Raw genomic sequence first — 9,102 nt, 5'->3', positions numbered from 1 at the left:
TACAACTATTAAAAATCAGTCACTTAGTCAAACAAAACCATTCACACCTTTTCAATGTTCAACACAAACACACAACAAACAACCACATTGATAAGCTCACTCCCCACTAGCCCCAAAATATTTAAAAATATTTTCAAAACTTTTGCTCTGATACCAATTGTAACATCCCTAAGGAATATTACTAATATTTAATAAATAAAATCAGAAATAAAAATAAATACCTCATTTAATAATAAACCATTTCCCAAAAATACGGGAAATTTAAAACTTTAATATACATGTAATAAAAGCAGGAGTCCATAATTATAAAACTGAAGTAATATTCAAATGGGTCCCAAAAGGGTTACAAAATTAGCTCAAAACCAATATATATATATATATATATATATATATATATATATATATATATATATATATATATATATATATATATATATATATATATATATATATATATACAAAATCCCATGCTATCCCTCGCTCCGAGTCTATGCATCTCCTGACCCACCTGTCACATCATCTGCTCCCGGATAACGAGTTATCCGATCATCACTAGACACACACAGAAAGGGTGAGTTATGCACAATATTAATGTATCAGCACAATCACATCAGAGGAACACTATCCTTTGATTCCACACCACATGGCCACCACCATGTCATCCATGATCTACGTCTTTAGATGAATACCGTAACGCTAGGTGGAGTTTCCAATAAGAACATAGTTTGTAACGTCCCAAGATTACCAAACTCGTCAGTTAAATACTAAGGAGGGCAATCTATCTGGACTCATCCATATGAGCCACAACTCGCACACTCACACCGGCAACACTCGCCAACTGGAGCCACAACTAAAGAGTTCCTCGTGTTCATCTGCCATCCCGAGCCACAACTCAAGACATAAAACAAGAGGCGGACAACAATTTTATAAATAATATGAGATCTTTTATGCCAATTATATTTTCAACCGGTATAAAAATTAATGTGGTGGCAATTTTGTGATATTGAAAAAGACTTTTTATACCGATTATAGTTAGAATTGGTATAAATTTCGTGTATATATATATATATATATATATATATATATTATCTTTTTTTTTTTTAATTTTAAAAGAGATATTATACTTGTTGACCTTGTAATAGGCACAATATGTTTCTCATTTCCCATTTCTTTCGTTCATCCGCTTTCCTTCACACGGTTCTTCGTTTCCAACATAGTTTTCCCACTTCCCAACAGTCACCGTGCGAAGTCACCTACGAAGTCGCCATCATCGTGTGAAGTCGCCTATTAAGTCGTCGTCACCGTGCGAAGTCGCATCACTGTCGCATTGTGTTATCTTCGTTGTTGAAATCACTTGGTCTCCTAGTTTGTGTCGCCCTCACCGTCCATCTCTTATATGCTTTCTCCATTTAAAGGTCAACATTTGAACCCTAACCACACATTACTGTTGTTTTATTGAATGAGTGAAATTGGTAGATTTGTTCCTTTACAGGAGTTAAGTGTGATTGATGTTGGAGTGAAAACGACCAAGGTTAGTTTTGGTTCTCGTTATTCCTATTATAAATTGCTTAATTGTTCAATTTCTCCTAAAATTTGTTGCGAAATTTCACAATTCTCGTGCAAGTAAAATGTCATGTTTTTAGTTTTATGATTTCCTTCTATGTATGTGTTTATTTATTTATTTTTTCATTTTTGTTATATTAAATATAGTAATATTCTGTAGAATTTTCATTTTTTGGATATTTATTTGTAGTGAGGAGAATGTATACTTCCTTTGCAACAAGCTATGTAGTGATGGAATAGCAAAATCTGAGGGATTTAATCTTTTTGATGTCTTCATTTCCAATGAAAAGAAACAGGCATGTTCTATTTCTTCCTCTGGTTGGTGTTGTATGTTCACTATCTAGTTCAAGGTGATTCATGTAAGACCCGTGAAAATTAATTAATTAAATAATTAATTAATCAATAAATGCGGGTAGAAAGCGCCTTTATGACATTAATTATTGTTTAATATGACGTGGAAAATTACTAGTTCAAATGGTTGAGAGTACTTTGATTGTGTGAGAGGACTTGTGTTTGAGTCCTAAGTATGCCAACTGTGTGTTATTTTAATTTATGCATTATTTTGTTAATATATTTGAATGTTGGACGTGATAATATAATCCTAAAATTTTAGGAATTATCACAAATGTGAATTAGTTGAATTGGTTGTGCATTTGACTTGGTAATTGATGGGTTGTGGGTTCAACCCTTGATGACAACAAATTAATCTCTTTATTTTTGTTATAATATTTGTGGTCTGAATGTGAAAGGGTAGGAAAGCCCTAGAGATAATGGGCAGCCAAGGGAGTTGGGAAAAACAACCCATAATGGCGCTTATGAAAGGTAATAATAGACATTGAAAAGCCAATTTTCATTTTCTTTCTTTTTACCACAATTAGGAGCCATATAAAAGGGAGAGTTAGGCAATTAGAAGGGTTTTATGTTTTAGAAGTTTGAAAAACTAGAGTGAGAAAGGATCACGAATTTTGAGTGGAAAAGTGAATTTGGGAATTGAGAGCAAAGCTGTAATTGATTGGGAGGGTGATAGAGGCCGTACCCCACCAAATTAAAACATATTAAATGCAGTACATGAAAGTGAACCAAGTCGTCTCCCAACGACCAATATTTTCATTCAAAGCCAATTTTCCAGGTGAACACAACAATAAAACACAGGGGGGGGGGGTTGCCAGACAGATTCAGAATGCTAATCAATAAATTAATTTAAATGCTACAGTGACTAAAACCGTATTGACATCCCTGATTCAAACGCAATTTCACTTATCATAGGCCACCAAATTAACGCCAACCCTGCCTTGTCTCAATCCACTAGATAATAATTCACTAAGCGAAAATTACAATCTAGCTTCATTATGCAATTAAGCAATGCACACATCCTTAAATTCGTGACAGCCAAGCTACATACATTAAGCATGAACGTATCTTAAACAAAACACATGCAATTACTCTGTAAATTAAGCATTGACAGATTCACCACATGCATTCCACGAATTCAGAACAAAACATGACAGATTTCACAAAACAAGCACAACCTCAAAGCTTCATTGCATTTTTCATCAAGGAGTCAATACACGAATTTAGCTAGACATGGAAATGAGTAATTAAACACTTCAAAACTGAAATCACAAAAATCAGAACCAAGAACCCTAACTTATCAAATCTGAAAACGCAATTTAAGAGCAAAAATTGAGATTTCAAAGCTTAAATGGAATGCAAAACGGTGTTATCATATATAAATGCGAAAACCCCATGAATGGGTATTGTTCCAAGTCAATAAAACCCACAAAACGAACTGCCCAAGCAAGAAAACGAATTCCAAATGTAAAACCCTCAATGGGTGCTGTCAAATATGCATAAAAACGGTAAAAATGAGCCAAAAACGTGAAAAACCGCAAGGGGGGACGTCCATGGAAGCTTGGAGAACGAAAATGGAGGTTGAAGATGATGGAGCGGTTGCCTCCCTCTCATGCAGACCTAATTCGTGGTCATATCACCCATGCCACTCAGAATTACAAAACTGCCATTATGAGCCGCAGAATTACAAAAATGCCACTCTAGGCCTCAAATGTTGACCCATTGACTTTGCTGACGTGGAAATGACATGGAAATGATGTGGCAATGATGTGGAAAGTTTCTTCAACTAAATATTAATGTCCAAGCTCCAAAATTGCTTCACCCAAATACCTAAAAATAATTAAAAACAAAAATTAGGCCAAATAATGTGAAATTAGTCCAAATTCGGAACAGTGGCCCAATAAAGCCCAACAGATGAAAAACACTCTAATGATGAACAATTAAGCACTAATCAACTGTCTAATGGGTGCACAAAGGCTAGTGGAATAGAAGAAAATAGTGACTCATCAAAATCGACCACACTTACCCTTTTGCACTCCTGGGCAAAATTAAAGAGTAAAGCAAAGCAAGGACATCACAAACATAACAAGAGAGACAAAAAGACACAAGCGGGTAGGTTCATGGATAGTGGATGACATGTGATGGTATGAGCGGGGAGGTTCATACTCGATTACTCTCATGTGGGGATACGAGCGAGGTAGGTTCGTATGTTCCGTGCTCACAGTTGAGAGATGCTGCGTGCGAGGAGGTACGTAGCTTGTGGATCACATGTGTTGGACTACGGGCGGGTAGGTCCATAGAGTAGGACTACGAGCGAGGAGGTTCATAGAGGCAGGACCACGAGCGGGCGTGTTCATGTGAGCATCATGAATCCTGAGTCCATGGCTAACCTTGTTGTATGTTAGAGGTTGAAAAGCCTTGTGGTGTGTTGTGAATGTAAACAAGGTCTAATTATGATAATATGATTGGGTGTTTTATATTATTTAATTTATGTGTTTCCTTACATTGTCGAGCTCACCCTTTCTGTTTGTGCTTGGCGATGATCGTGTAATTTTACACGGGAGCAGTTGATGATACAGGTAATGCTGCTAACACCTGAGACGGAGAGAGGGACTAGCTGGGAATTAGAGCTAGGGATTTACTATGTTTTAAAGTTTTATTTGGGACTTGTAATAACCTTTGGAATTACTTTTATTGAATGATTGTCGCATTGAATATTAAATTTTGTTTTGTCCCCATGACGGGAATTAATAAAGTTGCAACGTTCAAACTTCTTTTTATATTTTTAAATATTTAATTAAGTAATATCTATTAGGGATGTTACATCAACCCTAGTCGAAGGTGCAACATGTCTTCTTAGGTTGAAGGTCGAGACGATTCGACCCAGAATGATGGTCGGCCACTAGTGCAGTGAAGGGTTTCTGCAGCGGTTATTTTGGTCATTTGACCTTGGTTTAGGACCTAAGGCATATCCAGCCAAGGTAAAAAAGGGTTACCTTTTTGTCTCATATCTCAACACCAAAGAGTTGGCTCTAGGATAAAACTTGCCACAACACCAAAGAATATCACCCTAGCAAAAAACTACATGAATGAGAAGATAGAACATTTTCTCATAACTAATATGAGAGAATACAAAAGAATAAACTATTGCTACTTTATTATGGTAGCAAAAAGCACACTTACTACCCAAAGGTTGCCTTTCAAGTAGCCTAGTGAGTTCAAAGCATCGTAAGCCAAATCAAAGAACAATATGTTGAGCATCAAACCAGTAGCAAAAGACTTCAGTGGAATAATTTCCTAAAGCATACTTGAGTAAACTAACCAACAAATGGAATTTGGAAATAGAGGGGTATAACAATTATTGTCAACACCCAATTTCGTCCGGATAAAATAAATTGTTGTTTGACCTAGATAATAATTAGGAAGAAAGTTAAAAAAAAAATACAAAAAAATAAATATTTAATTGAGCATAAATACATATTTCTTTTTTACTTTTTATCTTATTTCAACTTTATTTTCATCTTCTTTTTGTTTTGTTTTTGTTTTAAATTCGTTTTACTTTTATTTTATGGTTTTTATTTTATTTTATTTTATTACTATTATTATTGTTATTATCTTATATTATTTTAACCTTTTTTTTAATTTTATTTTGAATTTTTGTCTTATTTTATTCTTTCTCTTTATTTGGTTTCATTTTTATTTTTGCTTAGTTTTATTTTATAATCTTTGGGTTTAATATGTTTTACCGTACTTTTTTTCATTTTAGCCTTTTTTTATCTTTCTTTTTTATTTAGTCGTTTGTTTTAAAAAGAAAAGTTTTCCCTTTTTTTTATGCATATCCATTTTCATTTTCTTAACAACCCAATTCCTTTTTTATGTACCTGCACCATTCGTTTTCTTTTTCTTACCTTGTTTTCATTTCGTTCAAAAGCCTATCAAGTTTCTACCATGTTTACGTCATCTTATTTCGTTTTTACACTTTTTTTTAGATTAATTCTCACACCCACTTTTCTCTCTTTGCATTCTAAAATTCTCCCAATCACTCGCTTCCACGTTGCCACGTGTTACATGTTTTCTCCCTCAACTTATTTTCTAAACCATGCAAAAAAGGGCTCTTTTTTCTCCTGCACCAGCACAACCTACTGGTTGCAGCTCTTTCTTACACCATCATCTCTCCACGTTGGTTTCATGCATCAACACACGGTTTCACGCATTAACCTTCATACATCTCCTTTGTTTTAATCAAAAACTGTCGTTCTTGTGGATTCCCTCAATGATCAACACGCAACCGCCAACAAGGAATCTTTCTCTCCTATAACACGTTTGCCTTTATCTTTCCTGGGAGGCCCAACACTTACTCACACTGAACAACAACCCAAAGTCTACTCTCCTCCACCTACACACACAACTTCCAAGTATCAGAAAAGCACACACGGTGAGAGCACAAAAAGAGAACAAAATGAGAGAGAAAAAGAAGAAGAACAGAGGAGATTGCGAGATTGCGAGAAGAAAGGAACTGTCATAGGCATTGAGGATGTACAAGAGGTACACTTGCATCTTGAACGAACAGACCAAGACCACCACCAGGAGCTTCCGAGAAGTAAGCATCGTTTGTACCTTCAATACTTATGTGTCAACTTGATTAGTTGTTAGTTGTGTGTTGGATCGGTTGTATTTGATCTGTTACTGGTTCACGATTCCAATATGTTTATGTGTGGAGACCGTTGTTGCATTAATGGTTGAAAACGAGACATACACTAAACCCGTCCTCCATTCAACTAACGCTTCACTTTGTCCTCAGAGCCAACCCCTACACTAACACTTTCACTTCCTTCTTCAATACTCTGCATACCCAACACCCTAGCATTGACTACGACCCCATTCTACACATTTTCATTCTCCTACAACCTGCACATAACCACAAACTGCACATAACAACATTCATCTCTCTCGCCATCATCAACATCACGCCCTCACCTCCACCAAACAAAATCCGCATATACACTTAATTCATTTCCCAAACTCCAGCACCTTCATTCAAATTCTAACCATCAGCCTCCATCATCATTTTCACATTCACCTGCATAAAAAAACCAGAATAAAAAACAGATTCACTATCCTCCAATTATCACCACCTTCCCGCCGCACTCAACACAAACAACAATCCTTCCCAAAATCACCATCACCGTCACGCACTCTTCCACCATCAATTAATCTTTTTTCTCATCTTTATCATTCACCTGCGCAAAATCAAAGAACAGACCCCCAATTCCAGTGCCAAACAGCCACATCCAATCGGAACAAAGAGATAAAAAAAAAAACGAATTGAAGCAGTCACCGACGGCTTCGCCGCCGGCGAGTCAGGGTTTCTCGCAGAGGACTCGTGTGCAAACTGGTGCTAGGGTTGAGCCGCGTTGACGCGAGGAGAAGGGAACTGAACTAGAATCTCCAGCGGTGTTCCTAGTTCCCAACAGCGGCGCTGCGACGGCGGTCTGGGTCGCGGTGAGCTGAGCATTGTCGGCAGTGGCTTTGGGCGTCGGAGCAGCGGCCGTTCGAGTCGTGCCTGGGAGGAGGGAGAGTGAAGGTCGCGTATCCTGGGCTCTCGTCGAGGTCTGTGGTGGCGTCGCTGTCGCCGTCTTTGGGTGGTTGCAGCGGGGAGACGATATCTCGGGTTGGATGCGTGCGCGAAAGGGAGTCGTTGAGCCGCCGGGAACGAGGGCGACGTCTCCGGCGTCAATAGGCGCCGCGGTGGTGTGGTGATGCAACGGTGAAGGTGGTCGTTGATGGTGGTCGGCGTCGTCGCCGGCGTCCCTGGCCTGCCGGAGTAAGTGAGGTGTTGATGATGATTGGTCATGGTTTTGGTTCCATGCGGAAGAGGGAGAGAGGGAGGTGACTTGCCTCTTGTGTTTTTTCAGCAGCTAGGGTTTAGGTCAATTGGTTTCACTTGCCACGACTTTTTTTGTTTTTTCGCCTTGCACCCCCATAGTTTCATCTTGCACCTACCATTATTTCGTTTTGGGCTAGAATACTGTTTACGTTCTGCAACCCCTATTTGGATTGTATTATTTGTTTTTCACACCCTCTTTGCATTAGGAACTCCTTCGTGTACCCCCGTTTTTAATTCCTGCACCTCCATCTTGTGTTTGCTTAGCACACCCCTTTATTTACTGCACGCACCCCACCTGTTACTTCATACACCTTTCACATGTGATATTCATGCACCCCATATCTTTGTCTATTGTTTTTGGGCTTGTTGTTGTGTTTACTTTGTGCACCCTCACTAATGACTCATGTACCCCATATTTTATTTTCCACTTTTATTTCTTCTTAAATATTTTCATCCTTTTATTTATTTTATTATTATAAAAAAAAACAAATATATTTGAAAATTATAAAAAATTGCAAAAAATAGAAAAATCAAAAAAGTAAAAATGTTTTCTTTCGCTTCATTGTGTTTGTCCGGTCGCTCGCACCGTGTGACACTTATTTTCTAAACATACCAAAAATAATTTTCTTTCCCTTCTAGTGTCTGTTCGACCGCTCGCGTTGTGTGACACCTATTTTCAAATAATTCGAAAATGCCAAAAAAATATAAAATTTCAAAACATAAAAAACATCAACATTTGCAAACAAACAAGCTTTTAAGAACTACGTGATCCTTGATTCTCCGTTGTAAGATACGTAAGAGCAAGGCCAGTCCTTGTCAGGTTCACCTCCAAAAAATCAAATCATTTTCTTAATAGTTTTCCAAATATCTTTTAAAGAACTACATAACCCTGATTTCTCATTTTGAATGAGAATACGTAGGACCAAGGTCAATCCTTGTCGGGCCCAAAAATTAAAAAAAATATTTTTGTTTCTTTTTTAACATTTTTTACTCATTATTTTTTGGAAAAATTAACATTTTGAAAATCACATCAACTTTGCATATTCAATTAAAGGTACCGCCCTCGGGCGGGCGTTGCAGGGTGCTAACACCTTCCCTAAGCGTAATCGACTCCCGGATCCGAAATCTGGTTTTTCGCAGACTTGTCTTATCTTTACGGTTTTCCATAGTTTTCCAGAATAACTATGGTGGTGACTCCAATCTCTTTTCAAACCTCATTTTCTTTTTTGGTTCGTCGTCCCGTCGCGATTCCGGTTGCAATAATTATAAATCAATCAATACATTCTCATAACTTAAGGAGA

General features: G+C 37.4%; 1 long non-coding RNA gene across 1 annotated transcript; it reads right to left on the bottom strand.

Moving 5' to 3' along the window:
• Positions 1-5,737: 5,737 nt before the first annotated feature.
• Positions 5,738-8,243, bottom strand: LOC114193673. Its single transcript, XR_003606291.1, has 2 exons — positions 6,455-8,243; positions 5,738-6,310 (listed from the first exon to the last, which is right to left on the bottom strand). It is a non-coding gene; the product is annotated as an uncharacterized LOC114193673 (long non-coding RNA).
• Positions 8,244-9,102: the final 859 nt, after the last annotated feature.

This window comes from Vigna unguiculata, chromosome 8 (assembly GCF_004118075.2).
Source record: "Vigna unguiculata cultivar IT97K-499-35 chromosome 8, ASM411807v1, whole genome shotgun sequence".
In the NCBI taxonomy this organism is placed as follows: domain Eukaryota; kingdom Viridiplantae; phylum Streptophyta; class Magnoliopsida; order Fabales; family Fabaceae; genus Vigna; species Vigna unguiculata.
Note: the sequence above shows the minus strand (reverse complement) of the source record. Positions and strands in the feature narration are given on the sequence as shown.